We start from the raw sequence: 13,364 nt of genomic DNA, 5'->3' as shown, positions 1-13,364 counted from the left end.
CCCTGAACCTCTGGAGAGTTAAGCAGCGCAGTAACCAAAGTACCTGCCTGTCTCCGGACCACAGTGTCCAATATTGCTCGTCTCTGGGAGCAGCGCTGTGATGAATTATTTACGGCTGCTGCATTTGCTGGCAGAGCTGAGGCCTCTCGAAGGCTCAGAGGTGACACAGAGAAAATAAACAGCAGCGCCAAGGTAGCAACGGAGGAACCCGAAAGGAGCCTCAGCCCAGATTTCCAGGAAAGGGCATGTCCGTGGAGCTGTTAAGCACTGGAGGCTCAATGTCCCTCTTTCCTGAGTTACCTGTATTTGCTAGCCCTCATCACCAGAGAAGATGCAGTAAATTAGATGTGCAAACAGTGAATACTGTGGTCTGTAAGGGTATTTTGCTCACCTTGCCCACCCCTTCCAGGCCCAGGGTTCAAATATCTTTGCATCTTCTAACCCTTCAGTGAGTTTGGGAAGCTGCCACACCTGGAATACATTTAACCTTTTTCTTAAACAGGTTTATACAGTCCTCTTGGTGGCTGTATTTTCATAAAATGGTTTAAAAAAAAAAAAGCACAGGTGGAAATGTTTCCACCAATCTCTGCCCAAACAGGGTGTAAAAGCCACTTGCCCTTTGCTGTGCACCACAGTCACCCCGAATCCCTCGTGCTACGGCCACGGGAGCTCAGTTCCTCTTTCTCCAGGGGAGCCTCTGGAGTTAAAGGAGAACCTGCGTTAGCTGTTAGCGGCCAACGGCCAAGGATGCACAGCTAATCCTGCCTTCATCCCACCATGCACGCTCTGATCTTGTGTTTGACTAGGTTTCCTACTTGCATTTCAGTATCACCTTAATGTGTGCACCGCTTATCAGACACGGAGGGGGGATGAGCCGTAGAGACACCTGAGAAGAAACGTTCAGTAGAGACCAGAAACGCCGCAGAGTTAAAAACAAGAGTAAACTGTTGGATTTAGACACTGTTTACTCACAACGTCTCTTTAAGAATAAAAAGAAACTGAAAAGTACTTTGATTTAGCACAAAGGTTAATGACTCATTCGAAGAACAAGGCAGATGATAACCAAAATTGCACAAAGAGAGCATGCGAAGGTCAGTTTGGTGCCGGTTTCCTTCCCCAGAATCGAGCCCGTATTGCTCAGCCCAACCACGATGGCTCTCTGCTCTCCCACAACATATTATAACCCCTCCACGGGTGGCGAGATCCACTTTCCTCCTAAGGAATGGACATCTCCAGGTGGAAAGGAAGGTCATTTTCCATTAATCAATGAATGACCAGGGACAGATAAGGCCATGCATTGCGACGGTGGGGCTGATTTAGCACAGCGAGCGCCGTTCCCAGGCCCAGGCTGTCGCGGGGGAGGAAAGGGTGCTGCGGAGAGACTTGTTTACTGTTCCCCTTAACTTCTGCATGCTGGAGTCAGCTGTGGCTATAAAAGAACTTTGTTATGAACAATAACGCGAGACTCGAGCTGCTACCGCAACAGCCTGCCCTCCCTAATTGCTTACGCAGCCTCGCCGCAGCTGAACGCTCCCAATCCACCGAGGAGCAATCCGCTCCGTGCCCAGCTGCTTCTTCCAATTTAAAACTGCATTGCAAGGGGCAGAGCCATGAATCCTGCTTCTTACATTGGACCAAGGTCACGCTGCAGACAGCAGGGGTGTTAAGCCAAACAGCGAAACATTTTGCTTGGTTTCCAGGGTGCTGCAAAGGGAGCAGCGGAGGCTTCAGCGCCTCTTGCGGCTACGGTAGCTGAGTAAGCTCTTCCCTAGCAGAACATTTTGCAAGGCTCTTTTACAAGCAATGATACCGTGTTTACAGGATTGCAGCAAAGGAAACAACCCTGAGTCTGTCAGAAGAGGCTCTTGTGGTCACTGCATAAATGCAGTTAAGTTGCATCTTCCTGCCAGTGCCAGAAAGTTCACGCTCCAAGCATGGATGCTGCAGGATCATGGCTGTGAACAGCCAAACTCACGGGAGTGCATCAGCATCACTTCCAAACACCAGCCCCCTGTGGCCATCCCACCTATTTCAATTAGCTAAACGAGAGCAATTAGGCTGTGCTTGCACAACACACCATGTTTATACAATCAGTTTAATTAGAGTCACTGGATGCTGTTTGCAAGCCTTGGAGGCAGCTGGGAATCCTGCCTTGAGACCTGTGAAAGGACCGGGCTGTGGTCACACGTTGGGATGGCTGTGGGCGAATAAGTGCCTGGAGGATTTCTCCATGCTGCCTTTCATGTGTGTGTGCAGATGGGTAGGATCCCGTCTCTGTAACCCTCCTCCAGCCAGCCCCCAGCGAGATGTTTCCGCCAAGCTCCTGGTGCTATCAATGAGCTGCAACGCTGGGGTGGGTGACACAAGAGAGGTGGCAGCCTGCAGGACTCCTGTCTACTGCTCCTGGCAAGACGCTAACCAGGACAACAGGGCAGCTTAAGTCCTGTTTCGTGAGCTGCTGGTGTCTCGCTGACCAAAAGGATGAGCTTGCTCAGTGCAGAGATGGGAAGGGACCTCTGAGAAACCCAGCAGTGCAGCAGTGAGTGTTTGGGTGATGGTAAAGGTGCTGTGTTTCTCCCCAGATAGCTTCCCTCTGTCTGTCCCGACAGAGGTGCCTTCGCAGATGAACCGTCCTCCCAAAATGAAACCCATGGTCTTCACCACAAGCAGCCATGAGGGACAACGTGGCGCTCACATGGATCTATTCCTGTGGTAGCTTTGGGTTTCACCAGCCCACAGGGCAGTTCTGCTTTGAGGAAATCTCTCCGTGCAGTTTCATCCAAGCAGGCTTCAGTATTTGTCTTTGCTTCCCCTCCTTGACCCCGAGGAGTGATACTGCACTGCCAAGCGTCTGCTGCCACTGGTCCTGGGCACCTGCATTTCTGCAGCACCTTGAGATGTACTTCTGCATGCAATTGCTCTCTTGGGTGACGGAGCACTGGAACAGGTTGTCCAGAGAGGTTGGTGGCTCCATCCTTGGAGCCACATGGTCCTGGGCAACCTGCTGTAGGTGACGCTGCTTGAGTAGGAGGGTTGGACTAGATGGTCTCCAGAGGTCCCTGCCAACCTCAACCCTTCTGTGATTCTGTGTGTACAACTATACTTCAGCTCCTATGCAACTGTATGTTCAAGTATATTCATATACATTCATCAGCAGACTGGAGAGGTGTTGCCTCAGCCCTGCAGACAGTCCAGTGTGATATTTGTTACCCCAAACGCTGCTTTTTTGGAGGTTTCAATGTTGGGCTCACCTCTTCTTCCCAAATCCAAGGAGCACCAAACTCGCTTGCGAGGGAGATGCAGTCACTGCAAGGCTGGTGTTGGACAGGATCCAGGGTGACCTGACAAGGTGGCAGGGCCTGTGATCACGCGCGGTGCCAGTGACCCTGGCACAACGCCCTTTAAAGCCTGCGCTGCACCTGATGAAGCAGAAAATTGTTTCCTTATACGCCTGCGGGTAAACTCTCGAGTTAAATTGCTTCCCCCATAAAACTCGCAGAGACTTTCCACGCTCAACAGCAGTGTTTAGGAGTCTAACTACACACAACGATGGCCAGATTTCACCGTGCATAACCGCTGGGAGCCGAAGTTTTCGGTGCAGGGGTGCATGAAGCAGGACCCCAACTATGAGATACCAAGCATGGGACAAGCACCCGAGGGATTTGCTTCCCAGTAGCGTGTCCTTCAGGGGCAGTGATGGATGGCTGTTCAGAGAGCAAAGGTTTTGGATGCTGCAGATCCATCAGCTGACGTTATTCCAGCAGCTATGGATAAGGGATTTTTCCCTGGAGTCGTGTTTGCTCCGCATTTTTTGGCTGTGGGCATGGGGACCTGAGTCGCAGCATCCCCTCCTCCAGCTGGGAAGGCAAGATGTTGTGGGCACAAGGAGGCATGGCACTGAGCTTGGACATGCCAGGAGGCCAGCCCCACACAAACTGACACGCTCAGGCTACAATAAAATATTGCCATTAATTACAGCCTTGCTTGCCTGATGTCTTATCAGCCTTTTCCAGCGGTCCTGCAAGCCAGAGGCATGCAAGACCTGGAAAGGGGCTGAACAAGGGGCTACGCTCTAGGGAACAACCCCCATTTGTCCAGAGCTTGGCTAAGTAATCTCATAAGTCTTTTTATCACTGATTAAGATGCACTGCTTGCCCCGGAGCGGTCCTCATTTTGGCACTGGGGTGGCTGAGGGCCAGCAGAAGCACCCCGAGCCCTCCTGAGCACGGCCGGTTGCTCCGAGACTTGCGCGATGATCCTGGCTCCGGCAGCAGGAGACCAGACTTGGTGACACTAGAGTCCCTTCCCATTCCTGAGGACATAAATCTATAGTAACACATTTATTAATAGCAGCACAGAGCTTGTTAGCTGAACAAGGAAAAGCACGCGCTGGGCTCAGCAGAGCTTGAGTAAATAACAGAGAATGTAACACAGCAAATTAAATCCTGGCAGGGGAGACAAAATGCCAACAAATATCCCATTATCTGTCTTCCTTCTGCTGAATTTCTAGATAATTTACATTCACCGGTGGTAAAACTGGGATAGTGTCAGCATGCCTTTGTGTGAGTGTGCCTGTGTTAAATAGGAAGGTGATTTGGAAAATACGAGTGAAAAAACGCTTTATAATACGGCAGAAAGGGAGAGACATCGTGAACGCATCACTTCCTCCTTGGGAAAAGATTGAGAGATAAAACGGATGCGTGGATCTGCACAAAAGCTTTTTCTGTCTCACGCCAACAGACAAAAAGAAAGTGAAAATGAGATCAGTCTAACGCAGTGATTCTCTGTAATGGGAAATGTGACAGAGATGACACATTGCAGAAATCCCGCAAGAAGCAAAATATGAGGAAAACTGTTACAGAGAAGTAAAAAGTTTAGAAAAAAGAAAGAGAAAAGCTGTGATTAAATCTGCGAAACACAACTGTGGGCAGTGAGGGTGAGGCACCGAGGCACTGAGCTTCATCCTGGTGCTGGACTGGGTGACTTCCAGCGGTTCCTGCCACCCCAAACCACTCTCCAGTCTGGGAATGGTGAAGTCCTCCCTCCCGTTTTTGTGGGGACAGAGCCAGGACAGAGCCGGAGCTGCGTGTCCTGTGGAGCAAAGATGAGCTCCAGCCTGTGGAGGCCTTCTGGCTGAGTGCTTCCTTCTGCAGCAGAAGTCCTGCACAAAGTGCTGGAGTCCTCCCTGCAGGCTGTCCCCCTTCATGTCACCCCAAAAGCCCTGGGGCTTCGTCTGACCCTGCGTTGGCAATGTGGACATCTGCCTCCGCCGTGGCCATCAGCAGCAAGCCAATTGCACCTTAAAGGCAGATTTGCTGATGCAAAGGCAGCAACGCATCCAGCCTGGGGATGCGTTGCAAAGTCCGGTGGTCTGACGTGAGATGAGATCGGCCAAAATCTCAACACCTTGGGAGGAAAACACGGGAGTAAAGGGGAAAGGGTGTCTCCGCTGCAGGAAAGAAGGGGGTTGCTTTTGGCATTGATGGTTATTTCCGAGGAGAGCAGGCAGATGCTCTTGCACCTCCGCACGCCCCGGTGGGGTGTCGCTCGTGCAACCTCGACCCCCTTCCCAGGGCTCAGGGAGTTAAACGCAGCGATGACTCGCAGATATAAAAACCAAACATCATTCAAAGCACAGAGGGAAGGAAACGGAGAGGCTACAGGAAAAGGAGAAGGGAGATCTTCGAGCTGAGATTTCGGACGCGCGCCTTATGTAAGCAGCGCGGTCGGCAATTGCACAACGGCAGGAATCATTCGCAAGGTTTCATTTTCGGGAGCTGCGAAGGGTGCGGGAGCCACCCCGCCGGGTCGGGTCCGCTCGGACGAGCCAGGGACACAGGCCGCCCCCCGCAGAAGCAGCGTGTCCTTAAACCTGGCTGCAACTCCTGCCCTTGTTTTCCCTTGCCATTTCCAGCCATAGGAGCTACGGATCTGCTTGTGCTGTTTTACTGTAGGCGAATGCAATTCAGTCCAAGGGCATCTAAGACATTTGCCATACAAAACTCTCATGGATATGTGAGTTTTACTTGTTCTCAGTAAGATTTTATGAATAAATGGTTAGTCCTCCCCTCTGGATAGCATCAGACCCTGAGTTATACCGTGCAGTCCATAACTGGGAGAAAACCAGCTGGGTATATACTACAGAAAGGTGATGCCTCGTGTCCTCCTTTGGGATTTTCTGTCCTAACAACACCCTCCTGTCTGTTTGGCAGGGAAATATCCCCTGCTCCAAGCAGCTCAAAAGCCAAGGGTAGGATGAACAAAAACACAGAATGAAGAATATAAACCCTTTCCCCAGGGGAGATGTTCCTTTCCATAGGCTACAGGCACAGCGCTGGAGTTGGAGAGAGACATCTGCCAACACGAGTCTGGAGGAAGGTAATCCCAAGCGAGAGTTTTGGGGTTTTATACACCATAAATAATACCCTGAACATTTTTTTTCCCCCTGTGTACTTCACTGATGCTAAAACGGGAGTGAAAAATGAGACAAAGATTGGGAGTTTGCTGGTTATTTCTAAAAAGTGGTAAGATTTTGCAGCTGCATTTGCAAGGAACAGCTGGAGGAAATGTATGAAAGCAGGAAAAAAACAAAAAAACAGGAGCCAGGAGAGCTCCAATGTGTGGTGGGTGCAGCCATCCATGCAGAAACCACCTTTTCAAAGGAGAAGCTATTGCAAAACAAGCAACAGGAGATGCTGCAGAAACGGTGCAGATGGGGCAGAAAGCTTTGTGCCGCCTTGCACGTGCAGCCGTCGGAAAGCCCGGATAGACACGACTTTCTCCCTGGAGCAACCCAGAGGTTGTTTCTATCTCTAACTTCTTAAAAAAAAACAACCCAGGATTGCACACCTGCACATAGGGCTTAGGACAGCAGCCCTGATTCACCACTCTGCTGCTGGCTGGTGCAAACCTGTGCGAGAAGCACCTAGGCACAAACTCATTTGCTTTCTACCCATCTGCTTATCCAGCATGTTCAAGGGCAGGGTTTTTTTTTCTCCCTCCAGACTGGACCCGTTATCCACAGATCAGCGAGCAAAGTGTCTGCAGCTTTTTGGAAGATTACAGTAAGATTTGCGCTGATCCTCGCCACGCGACTTCCCTGGGAACAGGGAGCAATCCCGGCCGCCCGCGTGCTGGAGGGACGAACTCGAGGCACAGCAGGTGCAGAGAAAAGCCGCTGCGGCGAACGGGGAACCGAGAGCAAACCGTACGAGAGGAAGCGCAAAACTTCCCTAAGCCAGCAAAAAAGCAGGGCTGAGAGGTTATAAATATCCCGGGAGGAAATGCCGCGGGTAGGGGAGAGCTGGGGAAATTGCAGGACGCCGCTGGGACAAGGCAGGAGCACAGGAGCGGCGGGGAGGGAAGCTCCTGCCTGCTAGAGCCATCCAGCGCTGGAGCTGCCTGGGATTGGGATAAACCCGGTTATTTTGGGCACAGACCCTTGCCGGGTGCCGCTCTCCCAGCGCTGGCCTTTGCCACGTGCCCGACGGGTCCCCGCAGCCCTTCCACATCTGCACCGAGGCAAACGCCGCGTCTGGCCTCGCCGGAGAAGGGAACGGAAAAATTGCAGCGGCAAACGGTTCGTTCGTGAAAAACAGGCTCAGGATGGGGTTTGGGAGATTATTCGCTCCCGGACGCCCTGGGCTTCCCGGCCGCACCACAGCAGTCACGCCAACATCTGGACTCAGCCAAGGCACCGCGCGCCAGGGCGCAGCGCGGCCAGCAGGCAGGCTGCTACCTGCCTCCCGAATGAGTTATCTCATCCCGGAGTTTCCTCCAGCCAGGCACCTGGCATCGATCCCCGCTGGCTGACATTCCCCATCCGTGCGATGTGGCAGTCGTGCTTCCAGCCGGAAGCTCCCCGCGCCGCTCGTCGCTCTGCGGCGCAGCTTTCTAACACCGCTTGTCCCCGCTTATTCCTAAAATTAACATGTTCAAAGCCTGGGGGCTTCGCGACAGGTCCCGAGCCGGGTAATTAAGCTCCTCAGCCGCCCCCGAAGTCCCCGTTTAGCCAAGCGACGGCACGAGATGGCACGCGGTCACTCCGCGGGGTGGCTCACGCCGGAGCGCGTGCTCAGGAAATAACCGGGACGTGCTGCAAAGTCGCGGCGAGAGCAAGGAGGGAAGCGGGCAGCGAACCAAGCGAGGCCACGCGGCCGGGCTAGGAGGGCTCAAGGGAGCCGGAACGAGGTATTTCGGCACTGGAAACGGCGCCCGCGCCAAGGCAGCAGGACGGCTGGCAAAGGCGAGAAAACTGGAAGAGGGAAAACGAAGAGAAATCAGAGCACGTAGCAAAATAACCAAATTGCACCGAATAAAAACCGGGGGGGGGCTGGGAAGCAGGAGGCTTCTCGCAAGCAATTTAATGCGAGCTCGTTCCCCCTACAGCCCTCCAGAAACTTTTTGAGCTATAGCTGGCCAAAGCAGATCGTGGCTTTGCACGTGTCTGCGGGAGCAAGGGGGGGACCGTCAAGGAGCCGCTGCGTTTAGCGGATGTCAAAGCGGACGGATGCCGCGCGCGGGCTCAACGCAGCCGGGAGAAGACGCTCCTTTCCAACGCGTTTTTGCATCCCTGACAGCTTCCGTTGCAGCACAAGACGCCGTAGATCAGTGCAGGGCAGGGAGCAAAAAAAGAAAACGCGGTCACGAAATTTCTGCAGACAACTGATAAAAGGCCCTTCGGGGCGGATCGATAGGGCCTGGATCGCTGGTGAAGAAATCAAGCCCTGATGGGAGCGTGGATAAAGGACGTTCGTGACACGCTGGAGCTGCGCCAGCATCTGCCCGGCTGCGCGGCACCGTACTGCCTCGAACGGATGCTGTATAAAGTTATCATTTAAAGCTAGTAGGGAGAAATATAGACATGAATGTTGATAAGCTCCTGAGGCAGCTCACTCCGGCCTGTTTGCAGGGCTGGGGTGTCCTTGGCGCACACGGCCGGCCCTAACCGTCTCCCTTTTTTGTCCAGTTTGTCCCCGTTCTTTGCTTTACTCCAATGTCCTCGATGAGCATTTTCCTTTTCGCTCTGCACCTGGGGCATTAAGAGCAGCAGTGACGAGCTAGGCGACCGCCCAGGTGAGCGGCACAACCTGAAAGCGCAGCGGTCTGGAAATCCCGGCACTTCCTGGCATGCCGCGGCACCGGCTGCACGGCTCCGGACGCGCCGCCTTGGCCGCGTTTGCAGTCACCCGCTACCGCGTCCCCGAGCAAAGCGCCCCAGCCTGCAGCCAAGCGCTGAACCTCGAGTCCAAACAGGATTCACAGCTTTCCCCCCTGGCACCGTCTCACCACGTCCCGCAGAAAGTCCCTTGGCTGCGGCTAGTCCTTCCTGGAAAGCCCGGAGGTGCATCTCCGCGGCAGAGGCAGGTTTTATCCCACCAGACCTATTTGCTTGGCTGGAGCATGGTAACGGCATTGCAAACTGGTGCACGCCGTGAAACACAGCTGCAATCATCCAGCAAGACGGACCAAGGGAGGGATGCCCCCGTGGGATACCAGCAAGCGGCCGAAGCGCCACGGTGCATCATGCACGCACCTTGCGGCGAGCCTGGGGCGCAATGTGCCTCGTAAGCTAAGAGAAACCTCAGTAACTGGAGCAGTAACAGGTTTTTCAGCCTCCGCTCCGGAGGGCAAGCACAAACCTCTCACGTTCCCCTGGAAGCAGCGCCTCTGAAACGGAGGTGGAGAGGAGGACAGGACACGCTGGCGTTTGCAAGACCCAGGAGTTACCAAAGAGAAGTTTGCTTCGCCCGGGAACCAATTCAGCCGAGGTGAAACTCGGCAGGAGCAGGCAGAGACGAGCGGGCACGGATAAACTGCGCCTGCCCGACCGACGGACAGGGCTTCCTCCACCAGCTAAGCCCACACGCAGACGCCTGTTATGAACACCAGCGCCAAAACCCAGCACCACGCTCACGGCGCACGATTGCAAAAGCCCTGGGCTGCAGCTGTACCGAAACGTGCAGAGCTGCAGCAGGGCAGGGTGTCCTGCACGGGAGCAAAAACACTTTCGCTCCGGCTTTAACCCTTTCCTGCACCCGGTCAGCGCAGGCTTCTCCGAGCCAGGAGGTCACAGCAGCTCTTTGCAACCAACACGGTGATTTTGCCTTGAATTGGTGCAAAGCCGGAGCAGTTAGTCCGGCCGGTGTCCCCCCTGCAAGGCAGGCGCTGTCGGCAGGTCACCAAAGGCAACCGTCGGGGTTAAACTTGCAGATGCGCAGGTAAAAGTTCACACCTGCCTGGCAATCCTCCCCTAGGGCCAACCGAGAAACCAGCAGAGCGGGGCAAAAAAGCAGCTTTCCCACAAGGGCAGGAGCAAATCCATAAAAGAAAGCAGCCCTGGCAGCCTCCGGGGTTAGCGACGAGGCTGCAGAACGAAAAAACAAGCGGAGCTGCTTTATTGGAAAAAAGAACATCGTAAATAACCAAGAGCAGAGAGGAAGCAGCAAAATACATGTGCAGAAAGTCCTCGCAGAACAGGCAGTACAGAACATTCGTAATCACTCCTTTTTTTTTTTTTTTCCTTTTTCCCCTTAGTTTTTGAACTACTAGAAAAATCCAGCTCCCGAAACTGAGTTGGTCCAAAGAGCCTTTGCAAAAGAAACTCAGGGAAAGCAGCACGAGAAAGTACAGCAGCGCAACCTGCCCTGGCACTCGGGGGACAGACCCCGAGCAGGCTCCGGGTGGGCGGCTCGGCAGCGATTTCCCACGCAGGATTAGACGCTGGGATACTCACGATTTCAGGACTCGCCCTTTCACCGTCCCGCCGTCTCGGGTAGCAAAAGTTTTCCTGCTGCCCGCGAGCGCTCTGGCCATTCAGTACTTTTACTTCCCAGCCCGGAGGTGGGGATGGGTGTGCGGAGGTGGGGCTTAGCCTACAATTTCAGAAGCCGGAGTATATTTATAATGGCAAATTTTGCAATGGCTTTCAACGGGAATTCTTTTTTCCTTTTTTTTTTTTGGTCTTATAAGCTGCAATTCCAAAAAGTTACGAGGCTGCTGGTACGGTTGGTTCACACAGAGCTTTGCAAACTGCTTGCAAAGTCCAAGCGCAAACCGACCTTCGCTTTGCTCCGTCCCCTGGCTCGGTTCCCCTCTCCCCCCCCCCACCGCCCTGCGCGAGGGTCCCATCCCTCGTGGGCTTTTCCACCACATTCATTTTCTCGTTCCAGTTTATCCGCTTTTGAAGCTGGTTTGGGAGTTTTGATCTGGAGCACTTGTTTATATGACCCCACGTTAGTTATTTATTTTTAAATAACTCTCCTGATTGGCTTTTGCACTAATCACTAAGGAACTTTCAGATAAGAAACAGAGGGATTAATGCACGGGCAGCGCCAGTTAAATCTGTCAAAGGAAAGCAGAGATTTCTCGCTTTGGTTTCCCATCGGTGCTTTCGCGGGCTAATTGCTTTCGGGCTTTGCGTTGGGGACGGGCTGGTGGCCGGCACCGGGGAGCTTTCCTGACTCCCAGTGATACTCGTGCTCGCTGCCGCGTGCCGGTCTGCGCATGGAGCAGCCGGAGTGCTGGATGGATGTGCTGCCCCAGCGCTCCAGTTTATCCGCCTTCGCTCCCGCGTTGCTGCTCTCCTCCGTTGTGCTCCATTAGCAATTTCTTTCCTGAGAAATTGCAAGCTGCCCGGCAAGCGGCGTAAACTGCCGCCCTGGAAAAACCCAGGAACCTCTCTGCAACCACCTGCAGCAGAGGAGCTACTTCCAAAGCCAAGTCTGACCTATAAAGCTTTTAGACCAGACCCGAAAGATGGTCCCTCTCCAGCAGAGAGAAGCCCGGGAGCTTGCACAGGGACCTTTTAACGTGGTGGAAAAGGGCAGGATTTAGCAGAACGGTCTCAATTATGGATCCTCCGAGGCTCACGCTTGCAAGAGCCCAGGTTTGCTGGCGCTCCAGGAGGGCTGCAGCCATCGTCTTGTCCCTTGGGCTTTCGACGGGATGAGGAGGGCACAGCAAGGCTGGTGGGGAATATTGGGTCGGGATTATTAACCTTGAAGGGGGTTGCACTTCTTTGCTGGATAACTCCCCGGCTCCGGAGGTAAGGGTTCGCGGGCTGGCTAAACGCCGTGCAAATCCGCGCGCTGCTGCTTCCAATGCATCTTGCGCTCTGATCCTGCGCATGCTTTTGAGAAGTCACCTTAGAAGCTGAACGAAAGTCACTTGTGCGGATTTGGAGACCGAATTGCCCTGCCAGGCGCTGCAGGGGTGCCGGAGCCGAGCACACCAAACAGGGTATGTCAAACTCCCTCGGATGCTTGGATTTCCGATGGCAGCTACGACGCGAGCACGTGTGATTTCGTGCTGTGCCTCGGAGCCTCGAGGGTGGGAAAACCGCACACCGGAGAGCAGGGGGTGAAGATTCGTGCTAGAAGACGAAAAGGGAAGCGCAAGGGCAGGGTGCGGGAGCCGCTCGAAGCGGAAACACCTCCGACCGTAGCAGATTTCTCGGAAGTCAGTAATGGTGCAAGCTCAGCTGTTTGCACTGACGGCAACCCAGAGCAGGGATCTCCTTTCTGGTGAGCAAAGAAAAGGCAGCCCAGCAGTCAGAGGTTTTGCAGCTTTGGGCTACTCCAGCCTGGGGAAAAAAGGGGGCGAAGCGCTGGCCAAGGCAGCTGGGAACGGGACCGACCTATGTGATGCACCTGGTCGCCCGCCCGGCTCCATCCAACCCTCCTGCTCTTCCCCTGCATCATTTTAGGGGAAGATTATCTGCTGTCCATGCACAAGCTCTTCAAACAATAATTAAACCACTTTTTTAGCTCTAGCAGGGGAGAGGCATTTTGCTAAGCAGGAGACGGCCAAATCGGTGCGTTCAAAAATATTCCTCGCCCAAGTGACCCTGAACTGTCCTCCCAAGCAGGGCTGCATCAGACAGATAATGCACTGCAGAGAAAATAAACTTTATCTGCTCTCGTAGGCTCCGCGGTATCTCAGGAAGGAATTACTAGATCTAAAATGTATTATTAATATTTTACGGCTGCATAACTGCTTTCTTTCCAGAAAAGCTTTCCGGAAAGGCTGTCGACACCCAAAGGGGGGCCTGAAAAGCAGTGTGTCACCCCCCTCGTCTGCAGAGTGGCTGGGATGGGTGGACAACCGTGGGCTCTGCACAGCCTCCGGCCCTCCCATCGCCTCCGATATTGTATGAAAGAAGAGCACCATCTATTGACATCTCATCCCCAGTGCCGCCGGCATCCTCGCTTTTAGCTCCGTGGGGTTTGCAGCCGTGCAGGAGCTTTCTCACCTTGGAAAGAAGATGCTGAAGATCCCCTCTGGCTGGTGTGTCCATCAGCAGCCGGCTGGTACCACGCTGTGTTGCATCTCAGCTGTCAAACGGGCTCCTCTTGCAGCCTTGA

At 53.7% G+C, this 13,364-nt stretch overlaps 1 protein-coding gene across 1 annotated transcript in view; it reads right to left on the bottom strand.

The window, feature by feature from the left end:
• SLCO2B1 (solute carrier organic anion transporter family member 2B1) overlaps nucleotides 1-10,819 on the bottom strand; it is a 67,570-nt gene extending 56,751 nt beyond the window's left edge. The window contains exon 1 of the mRNA XM_067289597.1: nucleotides 10,736-10,819. The gene's annotated coding sequence lies outside the window, so the exon portion shown is untranslated. The remainder of the gene's footprint in view (nucleotides 1-10,735) is intronic.
• Between the last annotated feature and the right edge of the window lie 2,545 nt (nucleotides 10,820-13,364).

The sequence above is a fragment of the Apteryx mantelli genome, chromosome 1, assembly GCF_036417845.1.
Source record: "Apteryx mantelli isolate bAptMan1 chromosome 1, bAptMan1.hap1, whole genome shotgun sequence".
Lineage (NCBI taxonomy): Eukaryota > Metazoa > Chordata > Aves > Apterygiformes > Apterygidae > Apteryx > Apteryx mantelli.
The sequence above is the reverse complement of the archived record's forward strand: the minus strand, read 5'-3'. Positions and strand labels throughout refer to the sequence as shown.